This window comes from Amblyomma maculatum, chromosome 1 (assembly GCF_055883805.1).
Source record: "Amblyomma maculatum isolate TAMU_Amacu chromosome 1, ASM5588380v1, whole genome shotgun sequence".
Taxonomy (NCBI): Eukaryota; Metazoa; Arthropoda; class Arachnida; order Ixodida; family Ixodidae; genus Amblyomma; species Amblyomma maculatum.
The window spans coordinates 467982833-468008192 of NC_139344.1; the positions used below are offsets into that span (position 1 = coordinate 467982833).

Genomic DNA, 25360 nt, shown 5'->3' on the forward strand with positions numbered 1-25360 from the left:
TTTTATTCTGGAGGAACTTTATTTTGTACTTCTTGTTTGCACTGCATTATATTCATTGTTCTGTATCCTAATTAACCCACTCCCCTCTGTAATGCCTTTGGCCCTGAGGGTACAATAGATAAATAAACAAGTGGCATGGGGGGCGGAAAATTCGTAATTCTTGGTCCACATGACGCAATCTATTTGAATTGGTTCGGGTTTAGTGGAGCAAAAATTAAGAATTTTTCTGGTGGCAGAATGAATCTGTGTCCATGAAAAATTCGTGATTGCGGTTTTAGAGTCGCTCAGAATGAGTGTGGCAACGTTGGAGGAATGGCCTGAGATATGGCTGCTGTTTCGGCTTCGAGTGAGGTCTTTATGGAGCACGTGACTTTGTGTTTGAGGTCATGCGATGCCACACTGATGACGTTTACTCTGCCGCATCCACGTAAACCGCCTCTTTGTCGTCTGCATGAGCTTTATATAAAACATTGGGACGAGCTTCGCGTCTGGCCTGGTCGTGAACTGGGTGTACATTTCTGGGCAAGGGGTGGAATATGAGATTCCTTTTGATGTGCGTAGGGATGGCGTGAGTGTTTTTTTTTGGGTGTACCTGTTGGCTTTAACTTTAGTGAGGCGGGAATGTGTTTACCTGTATTTGTGCTGGAGAGTGTCTATATGAGCCGAGCGGTGAGCTTTAGTTAGTTCTTGTAGTGTATTCTGCATTTACATGCGAAAATGTGTGGTGGGAGATCGTCGCGGGATATTTAAGGTTGGCTTGTATGCCTGCCTTATTAGTGCATCTACATTCTCCTTCTCCGCCTTTGTGAGGTAAAAGTAGGGCAGGGTGTAAACCATCCGACTTATCACGAAAGCCTGCATCAGGGCCATGGTGAGGTCTAAGACTAGCAGTGTTCGCGGGCGTTCGCAATGTCTGGGATGTAGGATTTCTTCTGATTTCATGCATTACCTCTTATGTGGATAGATGGCTTTGGAATCCTAGCATTGTGTGCGGAAATAGCTCTTCGGTTTCAGTGTACGTGTCTTCACACTGTGTGTCCTGTCCGTTTGCGCTAAACAAGATGGATTGTAAGACTGATCACTAACTAGCCCAACAATTGAAGCTTTTTCGATGTAAACTGCGGGATTTCACGCCAGGCCACTGCGAGCTGCACCATTGCTCCTTGTAGGATTCCTGACGTCTTCTATGTCCAAGGACGAGGCCACGGCACTGTTGCTCTCGTTGGCGGGGCTCTACCCAACGCTACTCATGGGAGGTAAGCGACGCTCACTTGTAGTGTGCTGGTGATACTAATCTGCCGGTAGACAGTGTGAGACACTTGCCCTTGACGGGTGATGGTGACCATTTTGTGAGTTTAAACTAACGTGCTCCGCTCTTCCTCGATCTGAATTGAAAATCAGCAAACGCAAATCTCCATTGCAAAGACAAACAGACCGAAGGACGCGCTTTTTAGTTGCAGCAGAGCCGAAGGGGTACTATGTCAAACAACCACGTCGCTACGTGTACCATCGGCCATCTGGTGTTCATTCTTGTGAGAAAGGACGCCAAATAAGTTTGGCGTGTACAGGCACATTGCTTTAACCTAGTGCTAGGAGCCAAAGTTCTGTCAAGCATGGTTGTGCATGCCTTAGCAGAGTTTTACATGATTGCACGGTTTGAATTAGGGTGATGCTGAAGCTTTGCCTTGAGGGTAGATGCTTATCCTTCGTTTTTGTTTTTCATATATTTTCCTTCAGTTAATTTTGGGGAAAGGAAGACGCAGTATATCTGCTTCACGGTTGCAAGAACAGCACAGTAGGTGAAGCTTTTACAATTTTGCCAATATTAACAAATATTAAAAGGAGCCCAACATCGGCAGGGTGGTCACATTCGGCCTGGCATCTTCGATTTACAGCCCGACGACTAGTACCTGCAACCGTTTCATCTATAGCTATAGTGAATAGAGTTCTAGTTCACCATATCTAGCTTTGCAAAGGATCGAGAAGTACTATTAGTCACACGGTTAGACGCATCATTTGAAGGTCAGCTGTGTGGAACGACCAATCCTTGAGCTCTGCATGCGTGAAGGTTCTGCTCTAAAACGTGGCATCGTCCGTTAATAAACACCGAACACTGTACTACTGCGTGCGATATGATTCTAAATGATTTAGTTCGTCGTTCAGAGCAGGTCGAAGGAGAGATTTTAAGATGGCCGATCGCCCATGGCTAGCTCCGACCTCATTGGCTGGCTCAATGGCCCGCACTTAAACCTTCGTGCCCGAGCTGGCCAGCAAGGAATTAAGCTCTATCAATTTCGTCGTGGGTAGATCATTTGCGCAGTTCCAGAGAATGTGGTCCTACGTGGCGCTTTTGCCGCATTTATTGCAGTTTGAACTGTACTGGCCAGAATACATGAGGGAAAGCACCGCTGGATTTAGAAGGGAGCGTGTTTGCTGTCGGTGCCAGGTAACTTTTCTGCGCCTTCGCCAAGGTTTTGTGGGTAGGGGATATGTGCGCGTCTCTAGTCTAAATGGGTTGGCGATGTCATGATATGAAATTAACCCATTCCTCGTGAAATTCAAGCCGGAGGGCGCGCTCACTTCCCAGCCGACAAAACCTTGGGCTTGTGCGTGAGCCACCGCGTTCCCCGGATTAGATGCATGGGACGGGACACAGATCAATTTAACTTCGCTGAGTTGGAAGCGAAGTGCTTTCACGGCTGCTGAGGGAGGTAGGTGTGATGCGGCCCCTCGTGAAATTGCAAATGGCTGTTTTGGATTAGCTGAATATATTATCAGTGGGCGCGTTTGCTCTTCACCGCGAGATGGGCCTAGACGTGGCACAGTGGTCACTCCAATAATGTGGAACGGTAGCCGACGGGGCTCGCAGAAATGCACGCAGCGCCGGTTTATTTCCTAGTTTACCGCGGGTTTAAAGGCGACGAAAAGCAGCCGTGCGGAGATCATGAGCAATTTACTGCTTAGAGTGTTTCACTTTTAATGCGGAAGCCTTTAATAGCGCATACTCGCGGCCATGGATGACCCTGTCCGTCCGGTAACGAGAAATGTCGCACTTCTTCGCGACATTCCACGAAATACTGCGAGGTTGTTACGTCATCGGCCATGACGTCCGGGATCGTTAAACGCACATCACTATTCTCTTTGTCTGCCACGAGGAAGATAGTTAAAAATAAATACATGCGAAGTCCACTGCGAACGCAGAATGTACATTTGGGCAAGTTGGTAGCTGTTCATAATTCTAAAACAGCGCAAACAATGGTGCACACGAACTAGAAAGACACGGTACGAGCGCTGACCCTCAACTAAGGTTTTTATTGCCAACACTTGGCGCTTTTAAATGAAATACAGTAAATTCTACGTCACACTGAAGTCGATAAAACCAAAACCAAAAGGGAGAGACACATGCGACACTCGAAGGTCACCAATAAAAGCTATCTATTTGTCATTTAGAGTGACAGATAGTTTGCGTATACATTTTGAGTCTTGCAGTCTACAGTTTCAGTCTTGATTGATATGGGTACATTGGGAAGACGGGACGATGCATAAATAAAAGGTTGCTCGAGCAGAAAACTAATCTAGACATTAACAAGGAACTATCTTACCTGATAAGCTACTGCAAGAAGTGTGAAACCATGAAAAAGAAGAAGGGAAATTGCACCGCCTCATGGCGAAGAACAGATATACTTTACAAGCACTGCGATCAGACAACGCGGGAAATAATGGAAGCCTTCCATATCAATCAAGACTCAAAATGTATAAGCAAATCATCTGTCACTCTAAATGGCAAAAAGATAGCCTTTATTGGTGACCTTTGAGTGTCGTCTTTTGGTTTTGGCTTTATCGACTTCAGTGTGACCTAGAATGTACTGTCTTGCCTTTAAAAGCGCCAAGTGTTGGCCTTGAAAACTTAGTTGAGAGTCTGCGCTCGTCCCGTGTCTTTCTCATTCTTGTGTTCCGTTGTTCGCGCTGTTTTACAATTATGATCTCCACTGGGAATCGAAACTTCATTCCTTGGACCCTACCGAGGGTTTTCACTTTTAACGAACTGTGCCACGACCGGGATCGTGAAACGCACATCATAATTCTCCTGGTCTACAGTGATGATTATAGTAGTGGGATTTTGCGAGTGACAGGCACGGCGCCTTTTCTTTCCCGTAAACCAGTTATAGGACGCCAGTGAACTTTGATGCGTTCAAGGATTGGCCGTTACAGGGCCGAGGAGTACTGACCTACTTCATATCGCCTCTTCGCCAAAACTGCGTTTCATGCCGATCGCCAGCCTCCACAGCACCGACGTCACCATCGCCATACCTGTGAAGGTGAGCGCTTCATCTGAAGGGCATTTTGGAGCCAAGACACCCCTGATAGGGCCACCCGGACCTAATACTCGACCTCGCCAAGCCACCGCCACGCTAGGCCTCGTGCCGCCCGGCGCTAGGTCTGCGCCGTAGAGTTTCTTGCTCTTACCTATATAGAGGAAAAGCTCTGTTGCCATCTATGGGAGTTTACATGGAGTTTCCAGACGACCAGTTCAGCCACCATGGGCACGCAAAGCATAATGGGCCGGAGAGCTACCGAGTGCAGAACTACAACGTTTGGCCAAATCTAATGCAACGGTAAACGTTGTTCTACCTTAAATAATGCCCTATCATTCAATATTGTGATTATAAATTTCAAAAATGGAGAGAAACAGCATGCCAGTGTGAGATTTATCCAATATAAGCGATGGCTCTTTCTCCTATTGGCTTAGTTTTGAGCAGCACAAATACCAATATTTCGCACGCATAGGCACACTTTAAGAGGAAAAAAACGTTTTGAAAATATTTATGGTTGCGCAATTACGTAAGGAAGTCTTTAGTGGCATTTCAGGAAACAGAAACCTTTTATTGGCGACGTCTGCTTTTGCGCCTTCCCTACTGTGGCTTTTGCAGTCTATGTACGCACCTTGAGATGATGATGATAATGAAAAACATCATAGTAACGCCACTCCGTGCATCCGAGAAAAACCGACTTTCCCGCAATAAGTTGCACACCGGCCCATGATTCTTAGCGCACCCATGGTGGCTGATGTGCAGCGCCTTCAGCTTTCCCTCTAGTTAGTGTAAGAAACTCTATGGTCTGTGCAAAGCTCCCGCCTCGCAAGAATGACTACAGCGGTAACGGTGCCCGGAAGAGACTTGAACCCTCGAAACTACGACCTCACGGACTGAACTCACGGCCGTGCAAAACAAGAACCATATCGGTGGATGCTGAACGCCGCCACGATGCTCCCGGAACGCCGGACACAGGCACCATCAAAACGCGCAGGTCTCACAGACGCCAGCGACAGCCATCGCATCGAAAGCTAGCACCTGTATTCCTCAACCGACATTCACACAACGGCAAGAGCTTCGTGCAGCTGCCTGCAATATCCGACAAATGCCAGCGTTACCGCCAGCAGGATATCAGGTGGTTTTTCGATTCCGAGGAGGACTCTTTCTACTGCAGAGGATACCGACGCCGCTTCTCACTGCCATCGCCGAGGCCGCAGGCATCAAAGATATATCCCAAAATCAGTTACTCCTCAGAACGCATCCCAACGACAATACGTGCACCGTCTTCAGGGAAAAACAAGAACTTCCTCTCCAGCTGGTGCAGATCACAAGCCTTACCTACGAGCAAAAAGCATACAATATGGCCGCATACATCAGTCCCATGGACGGGTCATCACGAATGACTTCTGGTGTGAAGCGTAGCAAGATATAATTGCAGATCTTGTCCACCCAAATCCATAAGCCAAATTCATTGACTCACAACGAACTGGCCTCTCTAGTTCAATCATGATCACCTTCGACCAGCCATATGTCCCACGTCAGATTGTATATGGAGGTGGACTCCACATTTGCACCCCATATAGGCCCAAATTTGAGACGTGCACCAACTGTAGAAAGGTCGGCCACCGAACTGATGTTTGTACCGAAGCCAGAACTCATCGATACCCGAAATGTGGCACCCAATACCCCAAGGACAAATTGCAAACTTCTATCAGTTCAGTTCAGGCGTTCAGTCGTGTCCGACTCTTCGTGACCCTATGGACCATGTCACGCCACGCTTTCCGGTCTCTCACTATCTTCTTAACATCACATAGCTTCATCTTCTATACCCTTTTGCATAATCTGCAATGGCATTCATCAAATCGGAGATCGAACCTGCACGTACCGCTACATCAGCCGACAACCAAGAAAAACAGACGGCCGCACTTCACGCAAGGCTACCCGGAGACATCGGACAGACGATACCAGTCGTCAAGGAAATCTAGAAACCGCCATGCAGGAAAGTCGGCCACCAACCTCACATGGGCGGATCGAGTCAGGGACCCAAACCCCAGGTACGTGGAGCTCCAGATCCTTAGGGAAGAGATACGTCGGCTCACCACCGTGCTTACTAACCTCACTAGTACGCCATCTCCCCCACCCACATCACCTACTACCACCGCTATCCTGCCTCCCTCTTGCCCCATCTACATGCTGCCACTACCTCCACAAAGGACTCCCCTCCAAAACGAAGCGCCTCCCGCAATCCTTCTCCGTTAGCTCTGATGACCTCCCAGCGCTGGAGGCAAAACGCGATGCCAAATCTGAGGCTCAATTTGTGGCTAAGCAAGTTGAATTCGAGTCGCAGATAGACACCGAGCTGGCGAAATTCGCGCAAACAATGATGACATGCCCCGAAACTCCTATGGAGTCCATCTTCACTAGACTCATGATCTCCTTGGAAACTAAAATTGCACAGCTTGACCTTCGCCTCCAGCGCTTGGAACAAACACAGGAAGGCCTCACCCCTGCTCTGCAACATCATATAACCACTTCACCTTCACAATATCCCAGTACTTCACAAGTTACTGCACCTCTTATCCTCACCCAACCCACGCTCCCATATGGCGTGACGGGGCAATAATCCGCGCACTATTACTAGGGTAGACGTAGCCGGTATAACAAACAGAACCGTTTATTTATACATCAGATAATGGCGCCGTTTTCGCTCTGCTTGGCGCGGTCGCCCATGCCGGGGTCTCCCGGCGCTCCACCTGGTTAGCTTTCCGCTTGGGGCGCTGTTGTCAGTGGCGCCCACAACACCCCCCTTTCTTGAAAGGTTTGATCTCACAGGTCCAGGCGTTCTGGTCGCTTACAAACGCCCACATCTTGTGGTGCTCGTGTCCTGCAATGGTTGCAGGTGTCTTGCGTACATCTTGCTTGTCCTCTGTCGGTTTGTACAACGTAGGACCTTGGTTCTGATGTTGGCTGTGTTACTACGCCGTGTGATGCAGCACCAGCGAGGATGCACACCGCTGTGCCTGGTAGTAAGCGCTTTCGGCTCCGTACCTTGTGGCGGGTGTCGTATGATCGTTTTGCACGAGCTCTGTAGGCTTCATTATTTTGTCTGAATTTGCTGTCGTCCCACTTCGGGGCTAGCAGCTTCGAAGTGGTGAGTACTGTGGTGTTCAGACGACGACCCATTAAGAGTTCTGGTGAAAATGCTTCCACGTTGGGTGTGGCTCTTCAGGAAAGCAGCGCTTCGTGTATGTTGGAAGACTTCCTCAAAAGCTGCTTTGCTGTCTGCACAGCCCTCTCAGCCATACCGTTGCTCTGCGGGTAGTAAGAGCTTGAGGTTGTGTGTGAGGCTCCCCAATGATGCACTACTTCTTTGAACTCTGTGGAAGTGAACTGCGGCCCGTTGTCAGTGCGTATTGTCCGTGGAACACCGTACCGTGCAAACATTGGCTCCAAGACTAGGGCTATGTTTTTTGTAGCTGTCCTCGGCAGCTGTTCTAGCTCGATAAATCTGAAGTAGTAGTCTACGACTACAACATACTCTTTCCCCTCCAGCGTGAAGAGATCCATGCTGACTGTGTCCCAAGGGTGTGCTGGCAATGGGGTTAGAAGCACGGGTTCTGTTTCTGGCTTTCTGTGCTCTCTGCAGGTTGGACACTTTTCCACATAGTCTTCAATGTGCTTGCCTATGCCTGGCCACCATATGCATTCTCTTGCCCTCGCTCGGCACCTCGTTGTGTCCAAGTGGCCTGCATGGAGTTTTTCCAGATCCTCTACTCTGATGTCTGGCGGGATGATTATTCTGTCGCCTTTGAATAGCAGACCATCAACGAGCGAAATCTCACTAGCCACCTCGACGTGCCTTTTCAGGTCAGATGACAACCCATGCACAGTTGGCCATGATGTAGTGCAGGAGGTAGCCACCCTGGAAAGTGTTTCGTCTGACTGGATGCTTGTCCTGATTCTGTCCAGCATTTGGTTTGAAGCAGGGAGCTGTTCAAGTGCTAATTCTTCAAACTCGCGCTCTGCACTCTTTCTTTGTCTGCTGGTTTCCCAGATGGCTTCTGGGACAGAAGGTCAGCTGTGTACAGCTTTTTGCCGGGAGTATGGGACATGGTGTAGTCGTGCTCCAAAAGGCGCATCCTGAAACGTTGAAGGCGAGGACTCAGCCCGTCAAGTCGTTTAGTCGTCAGCGGCGGTATTAACGGCTTGTGGTCCGTTTCCACGTGAAAGGTTGATCCCAGCAGGTATTTGCGGAAATGTTCGCAAGCCCATGTGATTGCCAGCGCCTCCTTTTCGATTTGGGCATATCTTTGCTCTTTATGCGTAAGGGAGCGTGATGCATATGCCACAGGTAGGAGCTTTTCGTGCGACTGCTGTAGAAGTACAGCCCCAAAGACTGTATGAGGAAACATCCACACACACTCTGTGAGGCGACTGAGCATCGTAGTGAGTGAGAATCGGCGTCCTGCTTAAAGCCTGCTTGAGTTTGTCAAAACTGTGCTGCTGAGCTGGGCCCCAGTGCCAGTCGGCGTCTTAAACGCTCCAACAAGCATCATGGCATGCGAGAGTCCAACCTCCTGCGCCTCGTTCAAGCTTTCATCTGCTCCCGCATCACCTACTCTGGACCCTACTTACATCTCACTCGTGCCGAAAGCGAACGGCTAGAGGCGTCACTTCGAAAAGCATACAAGACGGCCCTAGGTCTTCCCATGTCCACAGCTACCCATAAGCTCATGGCTCTCGGAATCTCCAATACCGTGAGCGAACTGATCGAGGCAACCCTCACCGTCCAGTATGAGCGGCTCTCACTCACACACGCTGGCCGAGCGGTACTGCAGCAAGTTGGGATCTCCCCGCCGAGATCGGCCCCACGTTATCCTGAACTTACACCGGAATATCGCCTAAATCTCCGCATTCCTCCCATTCCCAAACGGATGCACCCGGAACACCACGCCGAGAGACGGGCCTACCGGGCTCGTCAATTCGAGAAATGCTTCAGCGGACGTCCGGACGTCACGTATACGGACGCCTCTTACCATCCATCGAGACCAGCGATGGTGGCGGTAGCTCTCGCCCCTCACCGCAGCTGGTACACAGCCTGCTGCATTCGCAATGCAGAAACAGTCACCGCAGCTGAGGAGATTGCCATTGCGCTAGCGCTAGCCGACCCTAATACCAAAGCCGTCATCAGTGACTCTCAACAGGCTATTCGCAATTACGATGCTGGCCGTATCTCTTGCCAGGCGTTACACATTCTATGTTCTACAGCACCCTCTTCCACATCTCGCTTACGTCTTTGGGCTCCAGACGACGAGTCGCTCAGCGGAAACGCCCAGGCACACATTCTCGCTCGAGATCTCAGCTGCCGAGCCGAGAGTATGATCAGCCACCCTGTTTCCGCTGACATTAATATCTCACGCGCTTCTCTACTCACCACTTACACGGACATAATCCAGCACTACCGACTCCAAAGGTGCACATATCCTCCCGCACACCGCGATCTAACAAGACGCGAGGCCGTCCAATGGCCAAACTACAAACTGGCAGCTTCCCACACCCCCTCTTATACAGCAGGATCTTTCCGGATCAAATAGCCCCCATGTGTAAACACTGCTCAACTCCGGCCACACTCATACACATGGTGTAGACTTGTACACATTAGAACACAGACAACTCAAACACCCCAGAGACGTGGGAGTCTCTCCTGTGTACTTCCGAGCCAGCAGACCAACGCTGGCTTATCCAGCGCGCGGTGGAGGCCGCGGAATCCCAAAGGATCCCCGCCGACCTCCTCTAAGTCAGCGCAACCGGTCCTTTGACTGGTCCCCTGTTTTTGGGCGCAATAAACGAGTTCACCACCACCACCCACAAGGCCATTTATGTCTAAACCAGTTACCTCTACTATTTTAGTGCCCTCGACCGGCAGATCTCGTAGAAGCTTACACGACAAAACACATTCAGTCATTGCGGGGACTATTGCCTCTTTGATTAACGCCACTAATAGATAATTGCTGTTGCAGTTTGAACCGTATGCCGTGCTCTTTCTTTGGGCGCGGTTCACTATTAGAACACGGTCATCCCCATACTTAGTATACCCTGCATTAGTATTAGGTTTACTTTCTCTTGCTGTAGAATATCCTGGCCCATCAGGTAACCAACGGGTAGCATTAGGGCATCCTCGTACAAAAAGAATCCTGCCTCGAGTTCAGGTTTTCCAAGCGTCGATGGAATCTGGAATTCGCCCCGATTGCGCAACGGGTTTCCGGTGATGCCTACAAGCGTTATACTACTCTCGCGCTTTCTGAACGTCCGCTGCCATTCTCTCTCAATCCGTGTTACAGCGTCCAGCCTGAAAAGGCTCAGACTAGAAACTTTGTCCACCATCCACTGCAGAAGGCTAATTGGCAGGCTTTATCTCCGCATAAACTCAGCACAGCTATTAAAGACCTCCTATCGTAGAGGTTCTCGATGAAGGTCACCTCTAGTTTACCGCGTTTCTTGGATACATCTGTTCTTCAGCTGGAGTAAGGTCGCGCGGGCTACCCTCTGCGTTAGTGTCTGGGAGGCACCTGTCAAAAGGGACCCGACCTCCCGCACGAGTAACGACGCCAAGCTTAATTGGAGCGCCGTGACATGTTATTCTGCTGATCTTGCGCGCATTCTTCAACGATCTTTAAATTCTCTTCTAGCAACTTTCCAACGCATTCGAGTCGCGTTTTCAGTTCATTGGCTTCGCCCGCTTTGACCTACCTAACAGCCATGCCCCGGTGACACGTGATCTTTTTGATCTTCCTCTCTTTTGGGGTTACTTTCATGGCTTCCTAAAACGTCTTCGGGTCGCGGGAAAAGGTAGAACGCCGGACAGGATCGCGCAGGTCACTGAGATAACGCCGCAGGAGTTGCATTGTTTTAGGATTTCACTCCTTGCTGTTTTCTTTGTTGCGTCCTCTGCAGCATTGCTTCCCAGCGTGTACGTGCCCAGATCCTCAAACGAGCCGCGAAAACACGCGCACCCTCACCTGTTTGTTTTCAAACATGACACTTGCCGGCTCCGTGTCGAAGCGTTTAAGTGCCAGCTCCCAGAAAGTCTCCAAAAGTGGCGGCGTTAGCGACACCCTCGTCCCTCCAAGCAAGTGCCTGAGCAGCACCGACTATTTTGCACCGTGCCATACCAGTTAGCTGTTTTCCTGCAATCATCCCATTGCGCCGACTTGCTCTGCAATTTGGAGGAAGCCCTTTATATTTGGACTTGTACCGTCCGTGATGAATGGCTGAATAATTTCTCCTAGCATCATTGCATTGGCCTCCAATGCTCCTGTCTGAAAGTCAGGGGACTGTTTAATCATTTTATTTATACATACTGCAGCTCCATCTGGGCCGGCCAGAAAATGAACGGGTCAGCAGTGTGACAATAGGCTGACCCGTTCATTTTCTGGTAAGAGGGTACACGGGCTCGTTCCAAAACCTCAACACAATCCCAACCGCTTCCGCCACTTGTCACGTCCCTAATCAGGGGTCACAAATTGCAACCGATGAAGTTGCCAAACTCGGTTTCGTGCTTAGGTGAGGAAGGAATGAATGAACATCCACAACTGGCCCTTTACTTAAAATCATTTATTTTACCAAAGGGGTTACTTTGAGGAGGTGGACGGTTCGCTCACCATCCTTGTAGTGTCGGCGCTCTGCAGCGATCACGGGTGGTGGCTCAGACTGGGCGTCAGGGAGGCTGCAGGCCTGGAAGGCGACGTCGTCTTCATCACGGAAGCAGGATCGTGTTCTCGCCGTGAAGGCCGAGACAGGTTCAAGGCTCCTATGTCGCCGCTGGCAGGCTGCCATTGGTTCTCGGGGAATCGCCCTAAATGGCTCGAAGGAGCCACTTCACTATCCTTCTGCTAACCCCGACTCGGGACTTGACCTTCTCCGATGCTGCCAGATCATCTCTGTCCTCTGGCCCCGTAAATGTTCTTCAGGCCTCCGATGTTGTACGATACTGCGGCCAATTCTTTTGCTACCAACGTCCTCGCCCAGAGGGCTCTACCTCAAGGTCGGAGGCCCAATAGTGTCGCGTACGTCAAATCACCTTTCCCAACTTGGTTGTTAGCCTGTCCTCAATTATGCCTTTTGGCATTTTCACGTAGTAGGACATCCTGGGAAATGAGGCGTTTCTCCGGAATTTCCGATCGTTGAGTGACGTGCGCGTATGACAAGCTGGTCTATCTTGCACCCTCCAAAGCGATGACCCATGATCTTCACCCGGAATCCGCGCTAAAAAGCGCCGGACATAGGTTAGACACCAGGCCGATACACAACTGCTTAGTTCTGAGAATTACACAACGCTGGTTGGTTGGTTGGTTGGTTGGTTCATAGGAAGGGAAAGGCGCAGTATCTGTCACACTTGCTCTGTGGACACCTGAACCGCGCCGTAAGGGAAGGGATGAAGGTGGGAGTAAAAGTGGATAGAGAGAAAGGGGAGCCGTAGTGGAGGGCTACGGAGTAATTTCGAAAGATCCCCAGGTGGTCGAAATTACTCCGTAGCCCTCCACTACGGCTCCCCTTTCTCTCTATCCACTTTCACTCCCACCTTCATCCCTTCCCTTACGGCGCGGTTCAGGTGTCCACAGAGCAAGTGTGACAGATACTGCGCCTTTCCCTTCCTATGAACCAACCAACCAACCAACCAACCAGCGTTGTGTAATTCTCAGAACTAAGCAGTTGTGTATCGGCCTGGTGTCTAACCTATGTCCGGCGCTTTTTAGCGTGGATTCCGGGTGAAGATCATGGGTCATCGCTTTGGAGGGTGCAAGATAGACCAGCTTGTCATACGCGCACGTCACTCAACTATGACGGTGCGTTTGAAGCTAAATCTTCACTACGTCATCTTGGTCAGCATGGGCTTTCATTTGACCTTCAAGGAGCAGGATGGCAAACACTATTATACGGTGCAAGTGTTCACGGAGAAAACGATTAAGCATGACTTGAACCTAGGGATAGAGCGAAAGCTCTGGGTATTGCAGCCAACGTTACTAGAACCTGGTTGCATCTTATAGCCTCTTTAGCACCCGCTTTCAATCCGCGGTTTTTTACATTTTTATTTAAATTAGATTTTGGGGTAAAGAAGGAGCCTTGTTGTTTTGAGTGGACGCAATGGAAACTTACAAGTAACCAGGTGATCATGTTGTCACATTTTTTATTTTATATTTCACGTTGGTTTATAGGAAAGGAAAGGCGCTGTACTTGCCAGACTTGAGGGAAGAAAAATTGGAGTGGAAGCGTATACGTAGAGAAAGAGGTCCCATAGTGGAATGCCCACATTTGGGCCTTTAACGTGCGTGATGGGCTGCCGTTGCATCCGCCACCGCTTCGGTGGTAGACAACCGCTTCTTCGACGCGCGTCTTTTTCTCCCTCTTCATTTTTTCTTCTCGATTTTCTCTGCTGTCCACACGAAGCAGCGGATGTTGTTGTTGTTGTTGTGGCTGTAGGAAGAAGGAAAAGAAAATGACGGGCCTGCTACTGGCTCTGTAGCTGAGCCACCTCCGCTGCCTCGTGCTGAAAGAAGAGAACATAGAGAAGAAAAAAAGAAGGAGATGAAGACGCGCGCCGCAAACGACTGTCGTCCACTACCGAAACGGTGGCGGATGCAATGACGGCCTACAACAGATAAAAATTCTGGTGGAAAGCGGCGGTGACCTACCTGCCCCAGCGGGAGCTGGCTCAGCTGCAGAGCCAGTAGCAGGCCCATGCATTTTCTTTTCCTTCTTCTTACAGTCGCAACAACAACAACATCGCAGCTACTCAGGGCTGCCTCTCCGTTTAATAATTGGTTCACAGGAAAGTAAAGGCGCAGTATCTGTCATGCTTGTTCTGTGGACGTCTGATTTGCGCCGTGATAGAAGGGAGGAAGGTAGAAGCGAAAGTGGAAGAAGAGAAAGGGGTGCTATAAAGGAGGGCTACGGAGTAATTTAGACCACCTGGGGATCTTTACCGTGCTCTGACATCGCGCAGCACATGGGGAGAAGAAGGTGAAGGGTGGCTGATCCTGGCCTTGATGGGACTGGGACAGGTAAGTCGCAGCCGCTTGCGGCGGGGGCAAGCCTGCCACCTCATTTTTATCTGTTGTAAGCAGTCATTGCACCCGCCACCGCTTTGGTGCTGGAGAATGGCTGTTGCGGCGCGCGTCTTTCTCTCCCTCTTATTTTTCTTTTCTATTTTCTCTTCAGTCCGCACGAGGCAGCGGAGGTGGCTCAGCTGCAGAACCAGTAGCAGGCCCGTGCATTTTATTGCGAAAGGAATACTACTTGCACTTTCAAGCCTTTGCCGTACCGTGTCGGTGCCACCAGTGACCTTTCGCGTGACCTCTGTGTGACGTCACGCCGAAGAGCTGGGTGGCCATCTCGCGCCGTCTGCGAGTAGTGGCGGTGCCACCATCGCCGGCCTAACTCCCGAGCTGTCCGCCAGGAGCGCAACAGGTGTGACGTCACGCATCAACGACAAGGGCAGAAATGTGTACGCCCTCACTCGGCTCAAAAACACCAGCCTGCAGGTTGCGCGTATGATAGCCAGGGTCACTACCAACGACAGGGGTATGCTCGAACAAGACACCCTGCGCCTGGTTCAAGCATTCATCATTAATAGAATTGTGTATTCGACACCGTATCTGCACCTCAGAACGGGAGACTAAGCAAATCGACGTCATTATACGAACCGCAGTTAAAAAGGCGCTGGGCCTGCCCCAAAGCACTTCCACAGAACGTCTTTTGCAATTAGGGGTGCACAATACAGCCGAAGAACTCCTTGCCGCCCAACGCACCACCCAGATAAATCGACTAGCAGCAACCCGCACGGGCCAGACCGTTCTTATGGACCTTAACCTGACTAGCCGCAAGGTCTCGTACAAAAACAGGCTATACCGCCCCCGCCCGGGTGGTCAGACTCGTTCATAGCCAATCCCCTACCCCGCAATATGCATCCTTCGTTCCACCAAGGGTGCGGAAGGCGCGGGCCAAATACATCCAGGAAAAGTACGGGACGGACACTGAATCCTACTACGTAGACGCAGCAAAGTCAGAAGCGGGGTACATGGTAGCGGTTGTGATTCACCAACAACAACTGGTTGATGCCCTCACCATCTGCGATGACAGTATAGAAATGGCGGAGGAGGTGGCCATTGCTTTAGCCGCCAAGCATACCACCTGCGCCTATATAATAACAGACTCTATGGCTGCCTACCGCAACTACATCAAAGGGCGAATATGTCCCCAGGCTGCCAGAATATTGAAAAATTATGGACACCCCGAACAAGACAAATGCCTCGTCTGGACACCGGGACATCAAGGCGTGGAAGGGAACGAGTGCGCCCATGCCGCTGCCCGAGCTCTCCTCCGCCGGGACTCGACCCCTCCATCCTCCACACCACCCTATCCCGGCCCTCTGGCGACGTATGCGGAGAGGTTACACCACTGCAGACTCTCGCAGAAAATATCCACCCCCAGCCAGGGGGCTCTCCAAAGCGAGGAAGTTAGATGGCGACGCCTACAGACAGGTACATATAACACACCAGCCCCTGGTCACCAAGAGTGATGCCACAAAGATGGCTAACATAAGACGTGACCAGTACCCCCTCCCAAAAAAAATAAACCATAGTCACCACCACCACCACCAACATCCTGGGTTCTGCGACCCCAAATGCAAATATTGCGGGGAAAAGGCAGGCCTGCCCCACATGGTGTCGACCTGCCCACACAATCCTCCAGATGATCCGAATGCAGTGCCAACAATTGAGGGGTGGGAGGCTGCCCTAGCCAGCTCTGGACTAGAGGCCCAACGGGCCCTCGTGACACGTGCGCGGGTAGCTGCGGCAGCCGCTGGAGTCCCGGACTAGGGACCCCACCTACACATTCCCCTCCCTTAAATATACCTAATAAAGTTTTTCACTCACTCACTGAAGAGCTGGGCGACCATCTCGCGCCGTCTGCGAGTAGTGGCGGTGCCACCACCGGCGGCCTAACTCCCGCGCTGCCAGGAGCGCAACAGGTGTGGTGACGTCACGCCGAAGAGCTGGGCGACCATCTCACGCCTTCTGCGAGTAGTGGCGGTGCCTCCGCCGGCGGTTTAATATCTGCTTCAACGATGCCACCTACCGCTAGGGAAGCTCGTCGCAATGAGCGTAAGAGACAGCAGCGAGCTACAGAGACGGAGGAACAGCTCAAGAGAAGACTTTCTAAGAGGCGTGCTCAGTATGCAGCTTTGCGTGGACGTGCGACCTCTTCAGTGGAAACAGTGGAAGATATGACGGATGTTATTGATTCGCTCAATGCCATGGATGCAGAAGCCAGGTGTAGTCTCAGCAGTGATGAATGTTGGAACTTGACGAAACGACTGCGACGTGCCCAGGAAACCCAGGAACAACGACAGGAGCGGCTTCAGAAGGAACGTCCGTCGCGGATTACGGAAAATGAACGCCAAAGTAATAGACACGCCGAAGGGGTGACGTTATGTCGTATCCAGAGTGAATCATTGTATAACCACCGCAGTCTAACCATAACAAGCATATCCAAAAGCACCACCACCGGCCGAATATTAGCTGTACCTGGGCGTAGCCATGGGTATTGCTTTCGCAATCTATCGGGCTTAACCAAGCTAAGCCTCTGCCAATTTTTTCTTTTCCTTCTTCCTACAGCCACAACAACAACAATAACAACACGGACGGCTACCGGCGGTCGGGATAACATAATAATAATAATAATAATTAGTTCACAGGAAAGGAAAGGCTCAGTGTCTATCACACATTCTGTGACAGATAATAATAATAATAATAATAATAATAATAATAATAATAATAATAATAATAATAATAATAATAATAATAATAATAATAATAATAATAATTGGCTCACAGGAAGGGAAAGGCGCCGCATGTCACACTTGCAGCTGTGGACACCTGAACCGCGCCATAAGGGAAGGGAGGAAGGTGGAAGCGAAAGCGGGAGAAAGGGTGCTATAGTGGAGGGCTCCGGAGTAATTAGATCACCTGGGGATCTTTAACGTGCGCCGACATCGCACAGCACACGGACGCCTATTCGTTTCGCCTCCATCGAAATGCAGCCGCGGTCGGGTTCGAACCCGGGTACTCCGGCGCAGTAATCGGGCGTCTTACCGCTGCACCACACTGTTGGGGCGTCACAGATATTTTTTAAAATAATAATTTGTTCACAGGAAGGGGAAGGCGCGGTATCTGTCACACTTGCTCTGTGGACACCTGAACCGCGTCATAAGGGAAGGAATGAGGGTGGGAGTGAAAGTGGGAAGGGAGAAAGGGGAGCCGTAGTGGAGGGCTACGAAGTAATTTCGACCTCGTGGGGATCTTTAACGTGCGCTGACATCGCACAGCACACGGACACCACTTCGTTTCGCCTCCATCAAAACGCAGCCGCCGTGGTCGGGTTCGAACCCGGGAACTCTGGACAGTAGTTGGGCGTCCTACCACTGCACCATCCCGGCGGAAGTTAGGTTATGGGGAATGGAAGGCACAGTATATATTTGGGTGAACACATGAAATCGCGGACACTCACACTTAATTGTGGTCACTCTCACTTGAAAGGCAAACGTAAACTTAGTGCCACACGAATTGCTTGCGACGGGAGGAGGGTGGTTGCTCCTGGCCCTACGAGGCTGGGACTGGTAACGGTGGAGGCTAGCCTGCCACCGTTGGGTGTACCTGCAGTAGGCCATCATTGCACCCACCACCGCTTCTGTGGCAGCGATGGACATAGCGATGAGCATCATTCAGTAGCGTGGTTTTTTGGGCTTGTTGGTACATGATTCCAATACACTATAGCGCAGCAAAAGACGAGGACACAAGAGCGAGAGACGAACACCACGAGCGCTAACTTCCAACAAATTGTATTCTCCTGAAGCATCATATATAAACGCCAGAAAAACATGAATCACATGTGCAAACAGTATCAATTCCTTAGAAAGACAAGCTCTTTATCTGAGAGGAGAATGGAAGGTGTGCTTACACACGCGCATCCTGAACTATTTATCTTTTCGGCTTCAATGATTTCGCGCGTTACTCTTTCTCTGCTTTTTCCTATTACCCCACTTTTATCAAATTAAGGCTTACAGGTTTTTGAGTTGCATTCGAGAATGTGGTCAACCAGCGATCCGCCTTGCCGGCCGTTTCTGACGTTGCGTTGCGAGTTCTAAGGAATTGATACTGTTTGCACATGTGATTCATGTTTTTCTGGCGTTTATATATGATGCTTCCAGGAGAATAAAATTTGTTGGAAGTTAGCGCTCGTGGTGTTCGTCTCTCGCTCTTGTGTCCTCGTCTTTTGCTGCGCTATAGTGTATTAGGAGCATCATTCTCTTTCCCTCTTTTCTATTTTCTCCTGCCCGCACGAGGCAGCAGTGGTGGTGGTGGCAAAACATTTATTGTGGGAATCAGGGTACATTACAAGGACTGAGGTGGTTCCTGATACCAGCTGGTGTCTGTCAGGCCGTGCCTGGCAGTGACCGCTTCAGCCAAGTCAACCAGCATCTTTTGCGCTGCTGGGTCCGAGCTGGAGGCCATCTTCCAACCCTCTTGGTCCGTGAGGCCCCATTGGGGCTGTGGCTTGAAATCTTCGCATAAAACAGTATGCGATTCAAGTTGGCTCTAGATGCGCCCCATAGAGAGCATGTGGGGTCATACCGGCCCGGGTGTGCCAAGGCCATTCAACGTCGTACTACTGCCCTCGATTCTCCAGAAACTCAGCTCGTCGCGGTCACCGCGCGGCCACCGCTCCTGCCGTTGGGCGCTCGCCCATTTTGAGACGTCACACCACGGGCATCGTTGTCCGACAACTCCGCTCGTCGCCGCATGGCCGCCGCATGCCGTTGGTAAAACCCCCCAATAAACTAAAAGTAGCGGCAACTTGTGAAGATTGCTACCTGCCTCCTCTCAGGTGCTCTTCTGCGTTTGACCCTCTCATTGGCCGAGCGCGGTCACGTGTTTGCGCGCGATGTTTTCTTGCTTGTTTTTTGTTGGTTGCCTCCTTTCCAACGGTGCAAAATGACGTCGGCGCGCGCGGCCATGACCAGCGCCTGCTATGGAGGGTGCTACCTAGCCGTGCACCGCGTAGGTGGAGCCACGGTCGAAATGCGAGAGGAGGAGCGGCGGTGCCGGAGGAGGAGAGTGCAAATGGCGTTGCGTTTAGTTTATTGAGAGGTTTTAGCGGTTGGGAGCTCACTGCATGTTCTGCCTGGCGCCGCACCCCTCTTCTGCCGCTGTGATAACCGGGAGCATAGAAGGGGAGGAGGAGGAAGATAAACATTTATTACTTGAGGAAGTCTGGCAGGCAGGAGCTTCCGCTCTAGATGGCCAGGAGCCCCTGAGCTCTGGAGACCTGGGTTGCACGCTCGATGGCCCGCAGTTGCATTACCGGGTCCGAGCTGAGCATAGCGGCCTCCCACTCCTCGCAGGTGGAGAGTTGCAGATTCCGCGGAGGGAGTCTTGTGGGCATGCCCATAGTATGTGGTGAAAGTTGGCCCTCGTGTTGCATAAGTTACAGTACGCTGTCTATAATGCAGGGTATGCATGGGTGTAGGTGACTGGATATGGGAAGGAATGCGTCTAATTTTCGCCAGAGGACCTCCTGTGCCTTTGTAAGAGATTTGTGTCCCGGAGGGTATAGGGTACGTGTTTGACGGAAGTGTAGTGTAATATCTTGATAGGAAACAATACGGTCCCTCGCAGACCTCATTAGGTGTTGCCCACTCACCCGGCTGACGAGTCCTCGGGTGAAATTGTGGGTAACCTCATTAGCAGGAAGGAAGGAATGTACTGGCGTCCAGATTAGCTGTATTGAACGGTGAGTTTGAAGCAAGCAGCAATTTTAGTGCTATAGGGGATACCCTGCCTTGAATGTAATTAATTTCTTATTGCGATTTTCGAGTCGTTAATTATATGAAGGGCTGAGGTTGAGCTTATCGCGAGGGCGATGACAGCCTCCTCCGCTTCCTCCGGGTCATTGACAATGACCAAACCAGCCGTGAGTTGTTGATGAAGGAAAAGAAAATGCACGGGCCTGCTACTGGCTCTCTAGCTGAGCAACCTCCGCTGCCTCGTGTGGATAAAAAGGAAAATGGAGAAGAAAGAAAAAAAGAGGGAGAAAAAGGCGCACGTCGCAACAGCCGTCGTCCCCCACCGAAACGGTGGCGGGAGCAAGGACGACCTACAACAGATTAAAAATTTTGTGACAGGCTAGCCCCCGCCGCAAGCGACGTTGACCTACCAGTCCCAGCCCCGTAGGGCCAGGAACAGCTACCCTTCACCACCACCCCCATCTTGTCGAAAAGAACCAGAATTTCATTGAACGCATCAAACTTAACCGGCGTCATTAATTCATTTACAGGAAAGGAAAGGCGCCGTATCTGTCACTTGCGGAATCCCGCTATCATCCTCACGGTAGACAAGGGGGGGAGGAGGAGGACAAAACAACTTTATTTAGTCATCACCACGTAGGCGCGCTTAACTTTAACTCAAGACGATTCACTAACACAAGACAAGACTGGAACGTGCGCAGATTTTAGTCGGCGAGGGGGGGGGGGGGGGGGGGGACTCTCAGTCCAGGGTCCCGTTGGCCGTGGTGAAAACATTTATTATAATACATACAGGTATATACACTAGGTTTGATGCCTAGACAGGTACTCCATTGGCGTTTGCCGCAGCCCGGGCGCGCTGCGTTAATACCTTTTTGGCCTCTAGGGTGCAGCAACCGGACAGGGTCGCCTCCCAGTTCTCTCGGGTGGGGTTGGGGATAGGGGGCAAAGATGGGTTTTTCTGGGAGGCCATGTGGTAGATGTCAGACACCTCCCCACAGTGCGAGCACAGCCCGTCGAATTGCAGATCAAAATGTTTTAGAGTAGCCGGGCACAACATTGTATTGGTGAGCAGGCGAAGGAGCACCCGCTCGTTAGCCTTCCCCAGCCCTTTGTACGGGGTGGGAAGAGTTTTGTGCGTAGATCTGTAATATTCACATATTTCTTTAAATTTGTAAACTGGGCTGAAATCAAAATCCTCGTCCGCGTCGGGTCCCGTAGGAAATGGCCGGAGAGAGAGCGCGCGGGCGGCGGCGTCGGCTGCCTCATTTCCTTGGAGACCTTGGTGACCTGGAGCCCAAACGAGAGATCGGTACGCGGGATCCGAATCTCGACTGCGAGTTTGGTATATGCGGTAAGCTAAGGGAGCAGTCCACCCTTGCTGGACGTTCCGACAAGTCCCTCGCGAGGCGGTTATGATGTATTTGGAGGAGTCCGTGGCTGCAGTAACAGCGCGGCGAGCCAGCCATCATGCTCGCGCTCCGGACAGGGGTCCTGCAGGGCGGCCTCCTATCTTCTATGCAGGGGTGGGGGAGAGGGCTTAAAGAAGGGGTAATTTGGCACGCCGTGGTAGAGCGTTGCGCGCTCACCGAAATGTGGGCAGTCAGGGGAATAAAGGGAGGGGTACCAGAGGTTTAGAAGGAATGGTGTAATAAAGGTAGTAGTTTGCAGGCGGCGATAAGTTGCTGTTTCTTGAGTAGACAGTGTGGGAGAAAGGGGAGGTAATGTACGGTGAGACAGCATGTAGTGTTCAAGCACTTCTGTGTATGTAAGGATCGGGGAGGCATACGTGTGATCCGGGAGAGGGGAGACTCGGGGAAGTAGCGCGCGAGCTTGTCGATGGGCAGCTTCATTGCCGGGCATCTGCTGGTGTCCCGCAATCCAGATCACATTGATCCTTTTCGGAGGGTTAGCGACAAGGATTCGGCGGCTGGCGGCACCGATGCATCCGCGAAGATAGTTACGGCAGGTCGTGCGGGAATCTGACATGACGGTAGCTCGTGCATATAGTGGCGGCGACCAGAGCGATGGCTGTTTCTTCGGCAATCCTCGGTTCGGTGATGCGAAGAGGGGCATAGTTGAGAAGAGTGCCCGCTGGAGATGTCGCGGTAATGGCCATGTGTCCGTTAACAGGGCCACCAGCGTCTACGTACAGAATATTTGGTTGGTTGTTCCATATTCGAGAGGTGAGTGGCTCTTGCCTGTCGGCGGTCTTGGTGATATTCTGCATACATGTGCTTGGGGAGAGGTTTGACGGTAATGACTCGGCGGATATTCTGTGGCAGATCTTCGCGGTTTCGGGTTGTAGAGGGCGAGACAATATTGAGAGTTTGAAGGACATGTCTTCCAGCGGACGATGCCGCTAAGCGGACAAGTTGCGCCAGGCGATGGGCTCTATGCAACTCTTCAATGGTGTTATGAACGCCAAGTTGGAGTAAGCGGTCAGTATAGGTGCAATTGGGAAGCCCCGGGGCGGTCTTGACCGCTTTTCTGACAAGAGTGCTCAACCGATTGAGCTCCTGCTTACAAAAAAAAAAAAAAATAAAGCGGAAGGTATGGCGTGCCGTCGGTAATGCGGGCGATAATGAATGCGTCTACCAGCTGCAGTGCGTCTCGCGCCCTAATGCTGTAGTTTTGATGTTTAACTCGTTGAAGCATTCGTATAATTTGATCGGTAGTGTTGACTAAATTTACATTGAGAGTAGAGGAATCGGAGCGGCCGTTAGGGATAACGATGCCGAGGGTCTTGATCTCCGGCTTCACTTCTATTATTTGGCTGTCCAGGATGACCTCAATGGGCGAAGTGGCACTGTGAGGGGGATGTCATCGGCGGTCAATAATGAGAATTTCCGATTTCTCAGGGGCACAGGCAAGGCCACGAGAAGCGGTATAGGAACTACGCAGGACCGTCGCCACTTGAAGATTGTCTTGAATTTCGCCTTCATTACCATGGGCAGTCCATATGGTTACATCGTCCGCGTAGATGGCGTGTCGACCTCCCGGAAGGCTGTTGAGCTTATTGGGAAGGTCCTTCATAATGGGGTGAAAAGCACTGGTGAAAGTATCGCCCCCTGAGGTGTGCCCCCAGGGCCCAGACTGATGGGTGTGGAAGTAGCTCCGTCCACATTTAGGATGGCTTTCCTACTGGTTAGAGAAGCTCGTGCATAGTTGTAGGTACAATAACCACAGTTGGTGGAGTTCAGGCTGGAAAGAATGCTGCTATGGGTAACGTTATCGAAGGCATAGCGCAGATCTAAAGCCGGGATGGTGCGTACTTGATGACGATTTGGGCGCGTGACAACTTCCGATTGTAGTTGGATTAGGATATCTTGTGTAGAGAGGTGGGCACGAAAGCCAAACATAGAGTGCGGAAGCATGCCTATATCTTTAACATATCTGTTGAGACGGGTATTAATAACTCGCTCAAACAGCTTACCCAAGCAAGAAGAAATTGAAATAGGGCGGAGGTGCTCAACTGAGAAGGGTTTCTTGGGCTTTGGAATAAAGCGGACTTCAGCAGTCTTCCACGAGTGAGGAATAATTCCTTGTGCCCAACGATTACTGTTGAAATATTCAGTCAAAGCTTCGATGGCTGAGTTGTAAAGATTAAAGAAAAGTTTGCCATTGATACGATCCGGCCCCGGCGCTGCACTTTTCCGCATAGCGGCCAGAGCTGCGCGCAGTTCCGCAACGGTGATATTGTCACGGGTTCTATCGCTACCCGGACGGCAGTCCAGAAGGACAGGGTCAAAGGACGGGGTTGAGGCACAGGAGGCAGAGAGCAGGCGCTTCACCAGGCAAAAGCAGCGGCGTCCCAGAACCACGCGCACTCCGCAGAACCTCGTCTTCTTCTCCCTCCAGAACTGACACGGTTAGCGCGGGTTACACTACTCCTCCCCCTGAAAGGCGCATCGTCCCGATGCGCGCTCCAGCGTTACTGAAACGTTAAATCGAGCAGAGCTCAGAGTCAGAATACGTGGTTCTAGCGTTCACAGTAAGTTTTGAGGCGAACCACATGCACCACTTCAGGATGAGGGGGCCGACGAGATGTGCTCGGAACAATCGGAATCACCTCGTAATTCACGTCGCTTATACGGCGAACGACCTCGTATGGGCCAAAGTAACGTTTTAGCAGCTTCTCGCTGAGACCGCGACGGCGAACGGGAGTCCACACCCACACTTTATCACCAGGTGCAAAATTAACTTCACGATGCCGGAGGTTGTACCTGCGTGCATCGACGTGCTGGCGGTCTTGGATGCGTAGTCGTGCCAACTGTCGGGCTTCTTCTGCGTGCTGGGTTACCAGTTGGACATCGTCGTAGGAGTAGGCCTCCGGCTCATGGGGAAGCATGGCGTCAAGCATGGTAATCACCTCTCGGCCATGAACCAGGCGGAACGGCGAAAACCCGGTTGTTTCCTGAGTTGCGGTGTTATAAGCGAAAGTTACGTAGGGAAGAATATCGTCCCATGTACGGTGCTCGACGTCCACATACATAGATATCATGTCGGCTATAGTCTTATTAAGGCGCTCTGTGAGCCCATTCGTTTGGGGGTGGTATGCGGTAGTTTTGCGGTGGTGCGTGTTGCTTAAACGCAAGATCTCTGCCATTAGCTGGGACACGAACGCGGCACCGCGATCTGTGATCAAGACTTCGGGAGCACCGTGACGGAGGACGATGGACTCGATGAAAAACTTCGCTACATCAGCCGCTGTTGCAGAAGGTAAAGCTCGCGATTCGGCATACCGTGTGAGGTAATCCGTAGCAACAGCAATCCAGCGGTGTCCCGAGTTGGACGTAGGAAAAGGTCCGAGCAGGTCCATGCCTACCTGCTGGAACGGAGTCATAGGCGGCGGAATGGGGTGAAGATGTCCTGCGGGTTGTACGGGCGGAGTCTTACGTCTTTGACATTCGCGGCAGGTCCTGGTATAGTGACGAACAGTCTTAGCAAGTTGAGGCCAGTAATACTTGGAACGAATTCGTGCGAGTGTTCGGCTGTATCCCAAATGCCCGGAAGTTGGGTCGTCATGACAGGCGTCCATAATTTCATTACGCAGGTCAGCCGGAATAACCAGTAGCCAAGACCTCGCACTCGCTGCGAAGCTCTTTTTGTATAGCACATTGTTGCGAAGACGTAATGCGGGCAGAACGCGCAAGAAGACGCGTGGAATGGTGCCTTCTTGACC

At 51.2% G+C, this 25360-nt stretch overlaps 1 pseudogene; it reads left to right on the forward strand.

Moving 5' to 3' along the window:
* LOC146209891 (ABC transporter G family member 23-like) overlaps positions 1-25360 on the forward strand; it is a 105103-nt pseudogene that overhangs the window by 70604 nt on the left and 9139 nt on the right.